General features: G+C 33.7%; 2 long non-coding RNA genes across 4 annotated transcripts in view; one reads left to right on the top strand and one right to left on the bottom strand.

The window, feature by feature from the left end:
- Positions 1–386: 386 nt before the first annotated feature.
- Positions 387–2790, top strand: LOC117120565. 2 transcript variants are annotated; one of them, XR_004447385.1, is made up of 4 exons: positions 387–518; positions 1020–1074; positions 1184–1653; positions 2736–2790. It is a non-coding gene; the product is annotated as an uncharacterized LOC117120565 (long non-coding RNA). The 2 variants fall into 2 exon arrangements; XR_004447384.1 differs by lacking the exon at positions 2736–2790 and having other exon boundaries at positions 1184–1814.
- Positions 2089–20465, bottom strand: part of LOC117120564 — a 31476-nt gene continuing 13099 nt past the window's right edge. Inside the window, exons 3-6 of one of the 2 annotated variants that reach the window (XR_004447383.1) lie at positions 5197–5329; positions 4169–4228; positions 2982–3048; positions 2089–2678 (exon numbers count right to left, since the gene is read on the bottom strand). This is a non-coding gene — a long non-coding RNA (uncharacterized LOC117120564). Of the gene's footprint in view, positions 2679–2910; positions 3049–4168; positions 4229–5196; positions 5330–20465 lie in introns of those variants that run through there. The other variant, XR_004447382.1, reaches the window with a different exon arrangement.

Here is a 20465-nt window from a genome sequence, read left to right as displayed (position 1 = left end):
ACTCTGTTATTTTCTTTGCTGGGATCTGCGGATGACCTGGGATTTTATCCCTGAGCAGTCTCCCAGGATAATCAATGAAGGAAAAACTCTATTTTACTTGATGAGGGAGAGAGAAATCGATTTTGATATTGATTTATATGTTTCACATCCTACTCATCTTTATATATCTCATTTCTCTCAAGATGATAATTACTCCATACAGCGTTCAAGCAGACATATTCATTTTTTTTTCTTTACTCTTCCTCATCATGCCAAAAATAGTGTTTAAATAATAGAAACTAAAATTCTATTATTTATATTTAAATGTTTCACTATTTTCGTACTTGTACCTGTTCCGCTCTGCCTACCATGTCAATTTTGTATTTTTTTTTTCCATATGTAGGCCTAAAGGGAAAAAAGAAGAGTTCGAAAGAGTAATCCCGGTGAAAGAACACAAACAATTATTGTATCTTTAATAACAAGTTACTGGATCAAGACAACTTGTATCATTCTGAAATATTGATCATATTGTACAGAAGGTATGATCAAATTATAATAAGACGAAGAAAGGAAACAGAACTATTGTAGATTATTTTTCTAATATAGGCCGTGTAAAGCATTTTAACTTTTAGTTATTTTGAAACACATTGTTAGTTTTTATGGATTTTTTTTTTTCAATCTACCGAAAATACACCCTCATGTGTATCCTGTGTTTATTGTCTTTCTGTCGTTTTATCTGCTGTTCCTCATTCTCCTCCTCTTTTCTGTTCTTATTTTATTATTTCCTTCTCTTGCTCATTTGTATATTTGGTCTATACTTTCCGCCATTTATCATTTTCACTATTTGTTTTTCTATTATTTCCCTCTCTCTTGTAGTATCCTCGTGTTTGCTCCTTATTTTAGCCTGTTTTTTTTTTGGTCTCTCCAATTTAATTTATTCGGCTTTTTATTCTTATGTATCATCCTGGTCTCATTTCATTCCTCTTTAAATTAAAAACTATGTATAATCATACAGTGATCTGTAATTTATTTGTTTGCAGAGGACAGACAAAAGTCTCTACAGCAAGATATATGTATCAAAGAATCGATGGCACTGTAAGTCTGAAGTTAATTATAATTTATTAGTCTGATCTTGTTTCAACTTTTACAAGTTTAAATTTCTTTTCTGCTGTTTCTCATTCTTTATTAAATTTTATTTTGGCAGATGCAGCAACAGAGCAAGACAAGAAAAGTACACTGAAATTTAGCTGGAACATCTTGAAGAATTGACTTTTAAAATAATAGGCCGTGTAAAGCATTTTAACTTTTAGTTATCGCCACAAGTGTGTTTGGTACACGAATGCTGATGATACAGTGGTACACATACCACTAATAAATGAGTTCTTGTGTGGCAAGGACAGAAAGACATTTAATAGCAGAAATACAAGGCAGGAAATATAATTTTATTGGGATCTGGTTAGAAAGAAAAAAATGGAACATTTAAATTTGAAGGGAAAAATTGAAGGAAGGAAAGCAAGAGGAAGACCAAGTGCTATGATTATAGATAACATTGCAAGGGAACTCAAACTTGCTGTTGAGGATGTTTTAAGAGTTGCTGAAGATTGAATTATTTGGAGAGCATGGCACATAAAGATGAGGATTACAAAAACATGAACCATGTAACCATGACTGCGGGTAATTGCTAAATAAAAAATAAATTTTCTCAATATTTATGGTTATAATTTTGAGGTAGTAGCTTATACTAATACTCTACTTAATTTCCATTTCTTTTTGTGGTTCCTATCCTGTAAAGCAATAGGAACCTTCGAAATGGCCTGGATGTTTGTCTGACGTTGATGTCATCAACTTTGTTGAAAGATTGTAAAGCGAAGTTGAATTTCCAAACTCTCGTTGGTTATGAATTTTTAAACACATGTAATATTTAAAGTAGCCAAACATGATTATTTATAAATAATTGTAGTGCTGAAAGTCATTATAAAAAAATTGTTTTAACATTGTATTTATAAAAAAAGAAAATTGCTCCACCAATTATAATTGTTTGAAGCAAAAACTAATTATGTATATAATGAAAAAATGTTGAATTATATGTATATAATTTTGTTAAATAATGAAAGTACATTTGGTGCCTTATAGTTTGAAGAAATCTTTGTTGTTTGACATAAAAATGTATTGTCGCCTAAAAAGTGAAAAAAATTATATAAAATAGTTCTGAAATTATCTTGTTTATTTTGTACTAACATGCCAATCATTAAATTGAGCATAGAAATGATTGAATTTATGAAATGTGTACCCCGACCTTTATACTGAATATGATAAAATAACGGTACTAAATAGATAGTAAATTAAAAGCGTGTGTGTGCTCGCAGTTCAGGTTAGCTGTATTTTGTATGTTTTCAAACATAGTGTTAGCCCTCAAATTCAATTTTAATAGTGCATTCGTGCCAAATGCAGTAAAAAAATCCATGACCTAAAGCTTGGTTGTAGCCATTGTTATGGTTTAGGTCTTTGGTATGAATTTTGAAACACATTATTGTCTATATTTTCCCACATTTGGTTTATCATTTTTCATTTTCTGCTTCTCTATAATTTCCCCTCTCTTGCTGTTCCTGTAGTATCCTCGTGTTCGCTCCATATTTTTTAGCCTGTTTTCTTGTTTCATCTATTGGTTTTGTGTATCATCCTGGTCTCATTTCATTCCTCTTTAAATTAAAAAAAATGTATAATCATATAGTGATCTGTAATTTGTTTGTTTACAGAGGACAGACAAAAATCCCTACTGCAAGATATACGTATCAAAGAATCAATGACACTGTAAGTATCAAGTGAAATATACTGAAACTACCTTATGAAATTATAATTTATTAGTTTGATCTTTTTTCATTCGTTCAACTTTTACAAGTTGTTTCTCTTTATTTGCTGTTTCTCATTCTTTATTAAATTTTATTTTTGGCAGAGATAACAACAGAGCACGATTAATTTTGCCGGACAAGAAATGTACGTACACTGAAATTTAGTTGGAACATCTTGAAGAGTTCTTGAAGTTACTGGATCAAGACAACTTGCATCAGTCTGGGGAAGAGGAATCAGAACTTCAATAATTAATTTTTCTAATATAAGCATTTTAAATTTTAGTTAAGCCTAATAGTTTGCAAGACAATTAAGATATACTGGAGATTAGTTCAACATCTAATATTGAGACAGCTTAATCATGGTGAAAGAAAACATATAGTTTATGTACATTTATAGTATATTATGATGCAAAGTTTTTTATAATAAAAAAAATTAGTAATGTGTTGATGTGTTTCTTTGCTGGTTGTGTCTGAAGACTGGATAAGCAGGTAAGACAAAAGAAGGACCAGGTTTTCGATTTCCCATTTTGTATTAAAGTGCTGTTTCTCATTCTTTACTAAATATAGTTTATGAACATTTATATAAATTCATATATTATGATTTTGGTTGCAAAGTTTTATAATAAAAAACAAAAGTAATGTGTTGATGTGTTTCTTCGCTGGTCGTGTCTGAAGACTGGATAAGCAGGTAAGACAAAAGAAGCGCCCTCTAATAGAAAAAGGACCAAGTTTTCGATTTCCCATTTTGTATTAAAGTGGTGCTGAAGAGTGCCCTCTAATAGAAAAACAAAATTACCAGGGCCTCTAAATTTCTGTTTAAAGGGGTTCCCTGTGGTGCAGGAAAGCACCCTCTATAGCCATTTTATTTCCATGTTTTTCAGGGTCTCTAATTGTCAATCCCTATTACAAGAAAGGTAAAATGCGCCCTCTAATAGCCAGTTTTTTAGTGCCCCTTAATTGTCAGTTTAGCAAGCTTGACAATTGTGGAGTACTGAAAAACTTGGTTTTAGAGGGCGCTTTTCTCTGTCATTGACAATTAAGAGACCCTAAAGAACTTGGAGTAAAAAGGCTGTTTGAGGGCGCTTTTCTTCACTATTTTTATCAGAACCGGACAGACTATTGTGGCCAAATAACTTAGTCATATTTTGGGCCTTTTCCTATTCGAGGGCGCTTTTTTTTTTCCCCCAACCATCCTACCCATTCAATACTGAAGGAAAAAAACAATATTCAATACTTCACTGAATACAATTAATATTTATTTATTCAATATTAAACTGAATACAATATTTAACTGAATATTTATTTATTCAATATCATTACAATAAATTATTCAGTAATACATCAGAATCGTGCGATTGTCAATCAGTTTTCGGAATAAGCCATAGAGCAGGATGAATTCACTGAAATACAAAAGAAAGAAAGAAAAGAAAGACAATTGTTATTGGGGAGGGAAAGAATATGTCATCGACAATACATCAATAAGCAATCAATAAGTCCATAAAACATGAAAAGGAATACAACAATTAATAGGTCCATTGCAAAAAGACAATGTGGAATACTAAAACGGCAATTAAGTCCATAAAACATGAAAAGGAATACAACAATTAATAGGTCCATTGCAAAAAGACAATGTGGAATACTAACTAATGCTTTAAGCTGCATAACACACACAGCAGTAGCATTGGAGCTGTGATTTTAAAATTAACTAGGTTCAAATTATACCTAATAAAAGTAGTAAAATTGCACTAGTAAGAGATTTTGAGTTTCCATTGGTAGAGTACAAGTGCTGCCCACACAGTAAGCTAGTACAGCCAAAACTTGAAATCATACACTGTATTAGAACTATATTACTTTTATTCTCAATTAATTAGCATTCAAATGTAAGTTTAGACCCTATTGAGCAGAGTAGGAGTGCAGTTAAGATGCTTGCCTTCCAATCTCGGGGTATTTCGGGATTGAATAATTATTATTATTGAATTTTATTATTTTATTAAATAATAAACGGGCATATATAATTAATCTTAATCTTATTATTTTATCAGAATATTTGTTTTCTTACAAAATTATAATAGTCATTTGGAATTTAATACTAATTAGAAAATCACTTTAGATAGTAATTTTGCTCATTGTTTTGTCGTATTAATGACATAAATGAAATAATTGTTTAATTTTTATCGCTCCAATTGTATTACCCTCTTAATTATAATTTTCCAAATAAAACTTTATTTTTAAATAATCTAATTAGGGTTTTTGTGTTGTAGTATTTAAATTATGTTGATTCTCAGTGTTCACCCAGGTTGAACGTTATCCCACAAAGCCTTTTACAATGGACATGAAATTCATAATAAGAACAAGTTTTTTCACTCACCATTCAGCAGAATGAACGAGCGCAAAACACGAAAGCAACATTATAGTCATCGAGCTGAGGAGGATGAGTCCACTGGTTTGCTGGGATTTTCAGAAGTGCATATTACAATGTTCAGCCTTCTACAGAATTTTTACTGAAATGAAAAACATACATTCATCAAAAAACCAGAATTAGAAAGAATGCAACATTAATACAGTATTTAAATGTTTATTAATTTTAATTAAAAACATTAAATGTAAATTGTACTTCTAGAATAATAATTGTCTATAGCCAAAAAAAATATTATTTTATTATTAATACTATCATCACTTAAATTTCCTGGGAGAGGGAGGTGGGATGTCAAAATGTTTCCAAAAAAAACCCCAAAAAGAAAGGGGGTCCTCCCCCGGGATAAGGCATGTATGGGGGAATAAATTGAGTCTCGAAATCTGCCCACACATTTTGGAAAATAAAGGCTGTTTTCTGTGTAGTTTTTTGTTGAAAATCAGATACTGGCCTACAATGCGATACTTTTTTAATACCTTGTTTAACGCGCCTAATTTTTAAGTGTTCAGCAGCGGGAAGGAAAAGATAAAAATACAAATATTATTTTTTGATTTAGCAAAATTATATCCTGCCAAAAGTACCTGAGTGGAGGAGGGACAAAAAAAATCGTGCTAGCACACCTTTTGTGTGTGTTGTGATCAATTGTAGGCCTACACACTCAGATTACTGCGTTATAAGTTTGCTCTGATCTTTTAAATGCATTTATTTATTTAATTGTGAAAACTATACATTCATATTTCTTTCTGGTAAAATTCTAGTCAGCAGGTGTGTTAACTGGTCAAAAATACAATTTTATTTTTAATTCCAATTTTTATTTTCGGCTGGTGGTGCGTTCTCTAAACAAGGTATCAAAAAAATATTGCCTAAAGTAGTATCTTATGCAGATGTTCCGAATCCCTACTGCATCCCAATTGATGATGCAATAGGCATTTTTGGGTAGAAGCTTTGATCCAGTTGATTTAGGGTATTCTGACCTTGCTGATTACTAATCTGGTGTATCCCAAGCAAAATTCTTTAAACCAAGTGCCAAAATGCATCCCTTTTTGGGGAAAAAAAGACTAGAACTCTGTATTTCAGTTATCATTAGTCATAGAGACTTCGTTTTGTTACCAAATTGTTTAGATGACTCATGTTTCTATTTACTACAATGAAACATTTCCCCCACAAAATACCAGGAAAAAATTTAATAACATGTTTTCGAAGCCATCGACGTTTCCACTCTTTCAATGGTTGCAAATGATAGCTAAAGCCTGACAATAATGAAAAATGTAATATTTTTTTTAAAATTCTAATAAGTTATGCATAAATATACAATTGATTGAAGTTTAAAAAATGTCGGTTTTGGCAAAAAAAAAAAAAAAAGAAAACTCTGTAACTCTGTTAATATTTGCGTAGGAGACTTGAGTTTGGTCTCATATTACTCAAAATACATATATTTCTTTTAGCTGTAATAGAACATTATCTTCTAAAATAACCAGAAAAATGTTTTTTAACAAAAAAACCCTGTTTTTCAGGCAAAACACAAAAATGCAAAATGCTTTTAATTTTAACAACGTACAGTACATTGTTTTCACATCAAATATAGCCTCTGATAACTGTTGCACCCATAAAATTGATGTAGTGGTTACTAAATTAGGCTTTTACTCGGTTTTGATCCGGAAATACGCACGCACTGGAATTTTCTTATTTCAAGCCATAACATTATTTTAATGCATTCAATACTGGCAAATGAGCTAAAAAGACATCAATAAATCACAAACAAATTCTTATACTTATAAGCATAAAAATATACTTATTTTTCTAATAATTTTAATAATTATGCATACAGTACTGCTTTTAAATCCTTTGCCATTTACACGCCAACGTAACACTGGAACTTGTGGTATCACTACTTAAATAAATCGAAATAGATAGATCTGTCTGTGTCAAAGGCTGTATATTGTTTAGACGGTATATAATTATTCAGTTGACTAACTATAATTTTTTGAAATTAGGAAAAACAGTGGGGTTTTAATTATAGAAAATTGGAGAAAAATGGGAGGGGGGGGCAATTGATATGATGTCCCCCTAATCTGAAAAGTAGGGGGACATGCATGTCCCATGTTTTCCACCGATCGACGCCCATGAAAAGCACCAAGCGGGGGTGTCGCTATGGTAAGAGGAATAGCCCCCTCCCATCGATTGAAATTTAAAACAAATTAAGACCCCTAGAGGCTCTTAGTGGGCATCTATGGATGATAAAGTTGTTAATAATAATATTTAGAATTAAATCAATCAAAGTTAGTGGCCCCACCTAGGCTATAGCCCGGCCATGGTCAGTGACCATTTTCCGCATAAAGTTTTCTAATTGTTAGGTTTTTCACGGGAGCCCATACACCCACCCACTGTCTATCCACCAAAAAATTGAAAAAAGGAGAAGAAAACGACAATAAGAGAAAAAAGAAGGAAAGAGGAGAAAAAGGAATTGTACCCATGAGTTCAGGGCCAGACTGTTTTTTTTCTTTTAGCCATAAATTTATTACGGTATGATAAAGTACAGGTCCAGCCAATACAGCTATACACGTTTGAAAATCTGTTCAAATTGGTTCTTTTTCCCTTAAATATATGTGGCAAAGATAAGCCAAACCAGTCACTCGTCGCAAAAATCGATTTTGAGTTATTAATACAGTATTATAATAGCTATAAAATGGTAAAAAAATCATTCAAATCGGACATTTCCTTATGAAGTTACAAGCGTTTAAACACACAGCTGTTTAAAGAGCGATATATGAGAAATCAGCCTTCAAAGTTTATGATTTCAGGCATTTCTCATGCAGAAACTATCATCAAATCCTTAAAAAATGTTCTTTTAACATTGCACATTGGGAAAATAATAGCATAGAATGATGTGTAGGTATATAAAGGTTAGTTTAGTGCAATAAAATAGATTTTCAAAAATTTGACATTCCAGCATGATTTTGCCATTTTCTCTGAAACACGATTTGCGACGAGTGACTGGTTTGGCTTGTCTTTGCCACATATGTTCTCTTATTAAACACCATATAATACCACAAAATGGTATCCGGGACCTTATGGTACACCTCTCACAAATCCTCTCCTCGGACCGTGAGTTTTAAGTTTAGACCCTGGATGGCTAAAAAGCGAAGATCGAGGACCCAAAAATGAAAACATGAGGTGTTCCCTTTACCTTTAATTTTCCTGATTTCTAACCATCATTTGGGACATTAGGCCTATCTGTGGTATTGCTCCTTAATTGGATTATAATCATAGTTTCTGTAATTTATTGCCCATGCAAAATGAGCACTGTGGTAAAAGGAATGGCTACAGCATGCCCCAAGTTTTTTTCTCTTCATTCAAATAAAAGAGAAAAACTAGGGTTTCTTCTTTTTGGGTCTTCGGTCTTTGTTTTATAGACTAGCATAGAATGAACTACAGAGGTCCTCGATTTAGACCGTTGTGACACCTGTGAGGAGAGAGGTACCTACAGGGGAGGGGACTCAAACACTGTTGGGTAAAACGCAATAATTTTGTCGAGGAGCACCGCTTTGTCTGAGAGTTCCTTTTTAAGCATTTCATATACGATATTTTGGAAATCACCCAAGGCCCTTGATTCGATTCAACCACTGATGGTTAATGCCTAAAATTTAGTACGAACACGTAAAATATAATGAGTGATTATCATTATTATATAACTTTCTGTACCAATTTGAGCCACTTTGAGTATCTTTCCTATTCATCCGTCATTCTATAGTTCTTTATGTTTTACCTAAACACTAAATTTATATAACTTATTAATAATTACATAAATAATTTTAATTTAAATTTTGAGGTAATAATATAACCTAAAATATTAATAATAATACTAACATGATATATTAATATATTATACTTAATATATATTTTTACCTAGAAACACGGTGTACATTATATGTTCTATTAATGCGTTTCAATCTTTCTATAAAAGCCGAAGTTAGCTGACCTCGTGCCAAGGTAGGTAGGTAGGTAGGTAGGCTTTGTTAGACTTTGTAAAGTAGGCCCTATCTGGCTTATAATAATAATGATAATAATAACAATAATAACAATAATAATAATAGTAATAGTAATAATAATAATAATAATAATAATGTAGGTTTGAACGTAATGGCACCAACTTAGCCGCAAACGATAACGACAAAATCATGAATACTCTCATAATGAAATTGAATACGTTTTACAAGATACGTGTTTTCTTACTATCATATATATTTTTTCGGCAACATGAAATCAAGGGTTTGCCCTGGCAACTAGGTCAACACCCCTGCGTCCACCAATGGTTTGTTACGACGTGCGGCAACAACTGTTGGTGAATGGAATATTTTGTTTGCTGTGGTATTCAGACTACACATTAGTTATGCCTGCCATAGCAATGAAAGTGGTTTCGCAGTCATTCATCATTAAAAAAACATATTATGATTAACAATTGTAAAAATGTTTGCGGTGTTCCACAGGGGTCTATTCTGGGCCCACTCTTATTTCTGCTTTATGTGAACGATTTGCCCCAAAGTATTAAAAAAGTAAAATATCAATGTATGCTGATGATACAGCAATTTCTTACTCTTCTGAGAATATTGATATAGTTGAAGCTCTTACACTGATCTTAATAATATCATGGGGGTATTATTGAGAAGCAGATCACTCAAAAAACTACGCGCACGCAGTGCTATGCAAATGAGCCAAGAACAAAACTACCGCAGTGCGTGAAGAGCATTTGCGCGATGCCTTTGAAGTCTAATGTGTTCCCCGCCATCAAATGCTCAGCAGGCTTAGTTTACCAACAAATTGAACATGGCAAAATGGGGAGCACCTTCTTTTCTCAATGCGGACTACATACAGTCGATCACTATGGCTGCCAATTGCTTTCATTTTGAAGCTGATACATTTATCTTTCAAGAAATACCAAACATAATTGTATTGTTTACAAAAAAGAATTTTGAATTTAATGAAACATTTACACCAGCATTAAAAGTATGGTATATTTCAACTTAAATTTCCATAAATTGGATAAAACTTGATAATTCTAATTTTAACAGATATTAATTACGGAATGATTGAGGATTATAATAAACTAAGTAATTTTAGGGTTAACAAGGGTTAACTATTTGAAAATTTAATCCAAAATCAGAGTAATTTTCAGTTTTACGCTGCCTTAGCTTTATAGTCAAACCAATCGATCTTTAAACAAAATTATAATGAACACAGAAGTAATTGTAACAGAAATATTTTGCGGAATCTGTTTCTGAAATATACACATAATAACATACTAAAAGTCCAAAAAAATTCAATCAGGGAAACATTGTTAATTACAAAGATATTTAATAAGTTAAAATCAAACGGGTTATTGCACAACTGCAGTGTTGAAGCGTATAAACGCATGTCGTTGCCAAGTTGTTACTAACAAAAAAATGTGAATAAGAAGATAATACGCCTGCGCGCGATCCAAAGGTGGGGAACACATTGGTTTGTCGCGTCAAAGGGATCTGTTGCAGAGTGATCTCCTTCTCAATAATACCTCCATGATAATATTAAAGAATGGCTTATTAAAAATAAACTTAGTTTAAATGTACAAAAAACAAATATATGATCATAGGCACTTCACAAAAATGATCGAAAATTAAAGATATTGATCTAAATGTCAACTTTGATGACCAAAAGGTAAATCGGGTTAATCATGATTGCAAGCATCTCGGCATCTATGTAGATGAAAATCTTTCTTGGAATAAACATACTGACTATGTAAAAGGCAAGGCACTGCATGGACTCTACTACCTTAAAAAATTATCTTCCATTTTACCTAAAGAAACTCAATGTACCATGTCATTAATTGCTCCATATTTTGAATACTGCAATGTTGTCTGGGGATGCTCAAACCAATCCCAAAGTAAAAAACTTCAAACTATGCAAAACAGAGCTGCCAAAGTTATACTGCAGAAAAACAGAGGAGAATCTAGTAGTGAAGCCTTGAACAGTCTTAGCTTAGATAATCTTGATATGAGTTTGTTTTAAAGTGAAGCCATCACTATGTTCAAAATTACCAAAAATTTGGCACCAGCTTACCTAAATTGTAGATTCAATATTAAAGAAAATTATAACACTCGATCTAAAAACCAACTACAGTAGAAGCCCTCATTTACGTACAGGACGGGCCCAGAGGCATTCGTAACAATCATTCGTACGTAAAATCGGGGTTGTGTGAAATTCCTATGTATTTACATTACCGATATGCTAGGCTGGGCTAGGAGCCAAAACTCCAACTTGTGCTCGAAAGAAATTCAAAATAACGATCATAAATGTACAGTACTAACTATACACACATGTTAATGTATGTATACAAACTTTATTAATAGGCCTATATGACTTATCTTCTAGCCTACGAAGAAACACAGCCCAGCGGGCGCCGCAACAGGGCGAATAACGCAAGCAACAACGTTTTTCACTCGATCCATGTGCTTGTGTAACGTCAAATAAATACCTGTACAGAATAACCCGGAAACCAGGGGTTTACAAAAAGAAGAACGCTGATTGGCTGTAGACACGGCGCTTGGACCTTATTTTTTCTTCTTTTTTTTATATGCAATACGATTGTTCAATGCCTACAGTAATATTTATGTAATGAATAATAAAGTTAAAAAGAAAATTTAGGTGTCAGTGTCTTATTTTATGGGGAAAATAATGAAATGGCAGATTAACATATAGTGAGATTTGATAAATAAAATCCATTTTCAATTAGAATTATAAATCAAACCTAAACGTGACTGGAGGCCTATACGCTACACAGTAATCTCCCGTGTGAAATTTATTCGAATATCATTGGTTAAAATAAATTTGGTAGGTGGGTTAATTACGAAAATTATTTTGTCTTTTTTATTACATAAGAGTTAGGGCTAAGACATACATGATTTATTCAGTGGAAAATGTTCGTAAACAAACTTGAACAAGTTTGTTTACGAACATTTTCCCCTGAATAAATCATGCGCCTATCGATACGCAGACAACTTATGCATTGGGCGGAGTTTGAAGTATGATCGCCGTGTTGCATGTCGGTGTATTCAAAGCGCACTATGTGCATTTTGTATTGTAGTAGAGATCGCTGATAGTGTACAGCAAACTATCTAAGACCGAGTAAATAAACTCCAAACTACTACTACTACTCTTTCTAACTTTAAATGTAAATTAAAAGACAAATAAATATTTTTATAGATATATGCTAACATTTAATTAAGCTATATTTTGTTTTTGAAAGGCTATATACAGTAGCCTATATTTAATAAGTAACTCAATCTATTATAGATTAGCACATATTACAAGAATTTTTCGTATTTTGTATTTTTGATGTTTTAATTTTTGTTTCCTAATTTGGTTTTTAAGTTTCCTTGTATTTTCTGTAATTAATATTATTCTATGTTTGAAAATTAGTTAAGTTTGATTATTATGTCTGTTACGGCATTGATGAAAAACACTATTGAGGTGATCAATTGTTTACTGTTGTTAAATAAAATTTTTGTTATCATTATTACATAGTTGCCAACTTTTACCAAAAGAAATCCGTGAGAACTCACGTTGCGTAGCAATGTGCCACTGGCTGGGAGCCAGGGGAAGAGGCCCCGGGGGCCAGGGAGAGAGGCCCCGTGGGCCAGGGGAGGGTCCCGGGGGCCAGGTTGACAAGCATTTGACGTTCGCGCAATCTGAGCATTTTTTCACTACTGATTTGATTGATCTTGGACACTAAATTAAGTCAAGTGTATGTAAAGTTAATAAAACCAAAAAGTTATACTCATTTAAATTGACCAACGTACAGTACTGTGTAAATTTAGGATGAGTACCCTACAGTTTCTTGGGTTAAAATTAAAATATTTTTTACGGACTCGCTTTAATCATGAATATCATGATGTACAGACAGTACTTTCATGTGAAAAACAGATAAACAAACAAACCAACCATGCGCAGTGCATTACTGGGTAATAAAAGCACACTGACGGTAGCGGGCGTAAAGGGCGTCATTTGTTTACGATTCTAATGTCGAGCGTACTGGGCTTGCATATAGCCTAGGGTTACTCTTTGCTACACTATATACAGACAAAGGCAAACGATCTATTTATTGCATATTACTGTATACGCAATTCGTAAATCATTGTTTATTAGTTTAAAAATCTTGATCCGTGAGTAACCTTGAAATCCGCAAGTTTTTGTTCATCCGTAATAAAACTGGTAAATGACAAATTATCCGTGAGTCTCACAGTCAATCCGTATAAGTTGGCAACTATGTTATTATTATTATCAATCACTAATTCATTATATTTCAGTTGTTACAATACTCTCTACCATTGCGCCCCAAATTAGAGTAAATCCTGCTCAATACAAAATGATTTGGAAAAAAATTAAATCAATTACAAATGATGATAAAAAACCATCAATCAATTCCATTTTAGCGGGGAATAATATTATTTCTGATAAATTAGAAATTGCAAACAGATTTAACCATTATTTTTCTTCTATTGGTGAGTAGTTAGCTAATAATATCAATAACATTTCTGACAATACTAACTATTCTAAAAACAATTTTAACAGTATATTCTCCTTTGACTTGATTTCACCAGAAGAAGTTTTGATCATATCAACAACTTCCCAAATAACAAAGCTTCTGGTGTTAATGAACTTGACTTAAACTGGCTTCCCCTGTTATTTGTTCTTCTATTGCTCATATTATTAATTTATCTTTGACCACAGCAACATTTCCCTCAAACTGGAAAGTGTCCAAAGTAACTCCTATTTTAAAAAATGGAGATAGATCAAAAACTGAAAATTATAGGCCAATTTCTGTTCTACCGATATAACCTAAAATTATTGAAAGATTTGTTTATAATCAAATTTATACATTTGTAACGCATAATGATATTATAACCCAATGCCAATCTGGTTTTAGAAATTCTTTACTAACACAGCACTTATTGATGTTTCCAAATACATTTTTAATAGTCTTAACAACGGTAAAGTCACTGCTGCTATTTTCTTTGAATTAAGAAAGGCTTTCGACACTGTTAACCATAAACTGGTAATTAACAAACTTGAAAAATATGGGATCAGAGGTAGTACGCTAAAATAGGTTTTCATCTTATCTTTCAGGAAGATCTCAGATTGTAAAAATAAATTCAAAATGTTCAGATCCTACAAATATTACTATTGGTGTGCCCCAAGGATCAATTCTATTTATTAAATTTATGTAAATTCTTTACATGAAATTATTACTTACAGATTCAAAGTGTGCAATATTTGTTGATGATACTAATTTTCTTTGTTCTGCCTCTAATCCTATTTAATTACAAACTATCAAAGATAAAAATGTTACTAATATTTCAAAATGGTTCAACTTGAACAAATTAACAGTTAATGTTTAAAAAAACCAAATTTATGTTGTTTAGTTCTAAATGCAATCTTCCAAATTTTCTAAATATTTCTTTGTCAATAAATGGTAACTTGGTTGATAGGGTCGATAGTTTTAAGTATTAGGCATTACTTTTGATAGTTTTTTCACTTGGAACATGCATATTGAAAATGTGTGTTCAAAGATATCCCAACGTATTGGAATTATTCGTAGATTAAGAAGTTTCATTCCAAATTTTTCTCTTAAACTTTTAATAGCTAATGCCATAGTACTGCCGCTTTTTGATTATTGTAGTTCTGTATGGTCAAATTGTACAGTAGCTCAACTCACTCCAAGTATTATTAAACAGACTTGCCAGAACTATTTTAAATGCTGATATCAGAACACCTGTTAGAAGTTAGAGAACTTATGAAATCTCTAAATTGGAAGTATGTAAATCAACGAAAGGAAGAGAATATACTTATTATGACCTTCAAATGTTTAACAGGCACAGTCCCTGAGTACTTAAATAATTTTTATGAGCAAATGGACAATTATCACAGTCTAAACACAAGAAGCAAATCGAAAAATACACTAGTTTTACGTTACTGGAACAATGAATTTGGAAAAAAAACATTCAAATACCGCTCGGTTAAACAGTGGAACAATCTTCCCCCTGATACTCGCAGTTCAATAAATTCCTTAACTTTGCATTCCTTCAAAAAATTGATTTAACATTACATTTTCATTTTGCTTCTTGTGAATACCTAATTTTGCTTGTGTTTACCAAATTTTCTTTTGTTTTTGTATATAATTTCTTAACTTTCATTTCTTATTTTAATGTTTTAACTATTAACTGGACCTTAAGGAAGAACAATGTAAAAGTTGATTAAAGTATTCTATCTACTATCTACTATATAAGACCTATCATTACTACTATTTTTTGTCAATGTTATTATTATTATCTCTGCCAGGAGATACTATATATGTTAGGCCTATCGTTTGTGTGTTGTGTGTGGTGTTTGTAATACAGTAGAACCCCTCATTTATGTACGGCACAGGCCCAAAGGCGTTCGTAAAAATCATTCGTACGTAAAATCGGGGGTTGTGTGAAATTCCTATGTATTTACACTACCGATATGCTAGGCTGGGCTAGGCTAGACTTAAATTTTGTTGGATTGGAGCCAAAACTCCAACTTGCGCTCGAAAGAAATTCAAAGTAAAGATCAAAATAATGTACAGTACTATACATACTTGTTAATGTGTATAGAAACTTTATTCTGTCTTTCTCGAGCAATAATATATGACTTATCTTCTAGCTTACGAAGAAACACAGCCCTGCAGGTGCCGCAACAGGGCGAGTAACGCAACAACGTTTTTCACTCGATCCACGTGCTTGTGGCGTCAAGTAAATGTACAGAATAACCTGGAAACCAGGGGTTCACTTATTAAAAGAAGAGCACTGATTGGCTGTAGACACAGCGCTTGGACTTTATTTCTTTTTTGTATGCAATACGATTGTTTTACGCCTACATTAACATTTATGAATACAGTAATAAAGTTAAAAAGAAAATGTGGGTGTCAGTGTCTTATTTTATGGGGGAGTTAATGAAATGGTAGATTAACGTTAGTGAGATAAATAAATCCATTTCTAATTAGGGGTTCATTAAATTACGATATGAGGGTGGTGTATTCAGAGATGTTTTGTTGTGTGTGTTGGGGCGGTGAGTGCTTTATGAGAGTAGGGAACAATGTTCCATGATGAGAGATGGGGATTTTTCATAATCCAGGCAATAAGCAAAATTTCTTTTGTAAATTTGGTGGCCCTGAAATGGGCCGTTTGGTTTGGAATTTTATCATAATCCGATGGCTCAAACCGAAAAAGTCGGAAATCCGTTTCTGTTGCAATGATGATAATCGCATCAATGAAGCCTCGTCTCTCCATCTTCTAACCTGTAATAGAATAGATGCATTGGGTCAACATTATCACGTTGTTGGAGCCATAACATTAGCGTCTCGGTGGCCTCGAATGCCTTTTCAGGTTTCACAATGGTCAGGCTTTCATCTTCGTCTTCACTTTCTTTATCACTCTCTTCTTCCGCCTGAGCTACCTGCATTATCTCATCGTCCGTCAGCCACTGATGACCGGGATCATTGTCGTCTCAGCGAGCCATTCCTCTGGTCTCATCCAGCCATCTACGCCATCCTGATAGCCCAACTCCTCAAACATGGTCTGAAACAAGTTTCTTTCCACATTATCTTCTTCATTTCTTCCTTCACTCTCGGGTTCATCAAGCAGTTTGTTCCAGTCTCTCCATAGGTTTTGCTCTGTTGCATCATCCCATGATTTCGCGATCCAATGCACCGCATCTTTGATGGTGAGACTCTTTATTACTTGTGGTATTGGAGTGTCCCCGTAGCATAAAATGTGGAGAAGAAGGCTCTTCTTGTAGCGTTTCTTCAATGGCTCTAGCACACCTTGATCCATCGGCTGAATTAGGCTCGTTGTATTTGGCGGCAAAAAAATGGCCTTGACGTTACCATCACTTGACACTAGCTCTGCTTCTTGTGGATGTGCTGGCGCATTATCAAGAAGCAATACGATTTTATATGGAATGTTCTTCTCCGACAAAATCGTCTAACAAAAGGAACAAACCTATCATTAAACCATTTCTTGAACACAAAGGCGTCCATCCACGCATTATGTTGACTGTAGTAATGGACGGGCAAATCTTCCATGTTGTCATGTTTAAAGCAATGGGGCTTTGCTGATTTGTGAATGAAAGCAAGGGGAATCTTGGAAGTTCCACTTGCGTTTGCACATCCAAGGACAGTCACTCTGTCCTTCGCCGTCTTAAAATTCTTTGCTGTTATTTCCCCATGGAGCACCAATGTTCGATTGAGCATCAAGCGCCACTAGAGCCCTGTCTCGTCAGCATTAAATAGCTGGTTTCTCGTAAGTCCCTCCTCCGCTATTATCTTCTGTAGTTTTGTCTTAAATGAAGCGACTGCGTCCGTGTTTGCTGAAAGGCTCTCACCCTGCAAGGTCACCGATCTGATTGCTTTAAATCGTGTAAGCCATCCATTGCTTGCCTTAAATTTGTGATGCGAGTCAGGATAGAGTTCCTTAGCGAACATCAGAGCCTTTTCTTGCAATAGAGGTCCAGATATGGGTGCCCCCTTCGCATGCTGTTGTTGCATCCATGTGTAGCACGCTGTGTCGATCTGGTCGAACGTTGCTGTTTTAACGTAGGATGTATTCAGCGAGAGTTCATCTGCTGTTGAAACGTGCTGTTCTATTTTATGTCTCCTTGCTCATATCGTCGAGACAGTTGATTTAGGTAAATCAAATTTCAATGAAACTGCTTGAGTTGAAAATCCCCGTTTTCTCTCCTCGATAATCTTGATCTTTGTATCCAAAGTTATACACTTTCGAGTTTGCCATGCTTTTCTTGCAATGATCATCTGAGTTAAAATTATAAATCGAACCTAAACCTATTTGAATATCATTGGTTAAAATATATTTGGTAGGTGGGTTAATTACGAAGATTATTTTATCTTTTCATATTACGTAAGAGTTAGGGCTAAGACACACATGATTTATTCAATGAACAATGTTTGTAAACAAACTTGAAAGTGAATAGCATTCACTTTCAAGATTGTTTACGAACATGTTCCACTGAATAAATCATGCGCCTATCAATATGCTGACAACTTACGCATTGGGCGGAGTTTTCTCACGGCTGCAGACATGAAGTTTTATCGCCTTGTGGAATTTCCGTGTATTCAAAGCACACTATTTGCGTTTTGTATTGTAGTAGAGATCGCTGATAATGTACAGTAAACCGTCTAAGACCGAGTGAATTAACTCCAGCACGCACCTAACGATTAATTCTTGACACGCGTGTGTGTTTTGTACATGAAATAGGAACTTTATTTATGACAACAATGACATGATTTTACGTTCGTAAAATCGGGAATTCGTAAAATCGGGGATCGTAAATGAGGGGTTCTACTGTACTTTGCTGTTTCAGTTGCACATATGTAAATTCCAGTTACAGGGATTGTTAGGTATGACCCAAGGAAGAGGTGATAACATTTTGGTGACTGTCCGGATTTAGGGTGTGGATGTGAGGATCATTTAAAGGATTTTGTCCTAGACAAGATAACTAATCAACTGACACGAATGAAACTTTTCCGGAAGTTTAAAGAAGTTACAAGAATAAATTATCAAGTGCTGGTCACGATCCGAATTAGGTGGTATTTCCTTAGTGTTTCTTGTGTACAAAATATTTCAAAAACAGTTGCACTGGTTTAAATGCCAGGTACAGGGATTGCTTGGTATAACTCAAGGATGGGGTGATTAAATTTTGGTGACCAACCGGCATAGGATGTGCATATGAGGACCACTCAAAGGATAACGTCCCAGACCAGATATTTCAAAAATAATCAAATGATATGATTGAAAAATTTGTGAAAGGTTTAACCAAGTTAAAAGAAAGAAATTGTGAAGTGCTGGTGATGATACAAATACGGGGGTACATGTGAGGGCCATAAGGACTCACACCTAAATATGTCTTGATTGGATCAATGGTTGAAAATGATGCTTTCCATAATAGCTTGTCATGTTTTAATAAAGAAGTGTGTCAATTTTGGCCACGATCCGAAGTAGGCTGTGGATATGCTGACCATTTAAAGAACAAGTTTACCCTATTACCATAGGCAGAAACAATTAGCTATATGATGAATATTCAAATTAGTGCAATTACAGTAAAGCTAAATTGATAAATTTATTGAAATTGATAGGTGTACACCGTTTATATGTAACTTCACTATTTTCAGAACTTATTGGGAATATTTTTTATTCATCTTTATATTTAAACATGTGACGCTAAAAACCAAATCCCCACATTTCTATTTGCATAATATTTCCATTTCAACACCAGTACATTGCATATATTTTGTTTGTCAGCTATAAGAGTAAAACTTGCTAGAGTGTAAAGACAGAACATGTCAGGAATAGACCAAATTAGCGATCAACGCTGTTCAGCTATAGTGGGTATTCCAACCAAAACAAATGCACGAAGAAGATAGGCGATTTACGCAGTAATTTAGGAGAATAGTCAGGAATAGATTGAATTAGCGATCAACGCTGTTCAGCTATAGTGGGTATTCTAACCAAAACAATTCTTTATTCTTTACTAAAACGTCTCATACACGCTTTGTGTGTAAAGTTGAGTGTGATTTAAATTAACAGAAACCATTGTTACATGTTTATGAATGTAATGTCATCTTTTCTCTATGATTGTGTATGTGAAATATAACGAGAATAAAACATACATTGGTCGCGTCTGCCTGTGTTACAGCCGTGTATCCACTCACAGTGAATCATGGCGTCGGTCGATGAATGTGCTTGTTGCAAAACTCATGAAATATGTTGTACTTGCAGATTTCAAGGAGATCTAAGTTATTCAAAATTATTGAATAATGTTCCTAAATTCACACCAATACCTTTGGCAGACTGGATGTCTAAACAAGTAAAAGACTTGACGACAGCACGGAGCTGAACGTTTATAGTCAGGCCTCACTCAATCATAACATCCAGCCATGTTGCATTGTCGTGCAATAAGCGTCAGGGGCCGAGGCATAGCCTGTAAAAACTCTACGTATACTTAACTTTTAATTTTTAATTTTATCTTCTGATAGTTCTATGAACCTTCCTTAACCTATCAATGTTTTAAAAAGTATCTTAACTGCGTACTTTGGGGTTTTTTTTTTGCTTGTTTTCCTGGACCATACAAAAACTCGCAACGTTATAGAATAGGAC

This window comes from Anneissia japonica, unplaced genomic scaffold (genome assembly GCF_011630105.1).
Source record: "Anneissia japonica isolate Jap-2015-1 unplaced genomic scaffold, ASM1163010v1 scaffold3474_len973312_cov172, whole genome shotgun sequence".
In the NCBI taxonomy this organism is placed as follows: Eukaryota; Metazoa; Echinodermata; class Crinoidea; order Comatulida; family Comatulidae; genus Anneissia; species Anneissia japonica.
Note: the sequence above shows the minus strand (reverse complement) of the source record. Positions and strands in the feature narration are given on the sequence as shown.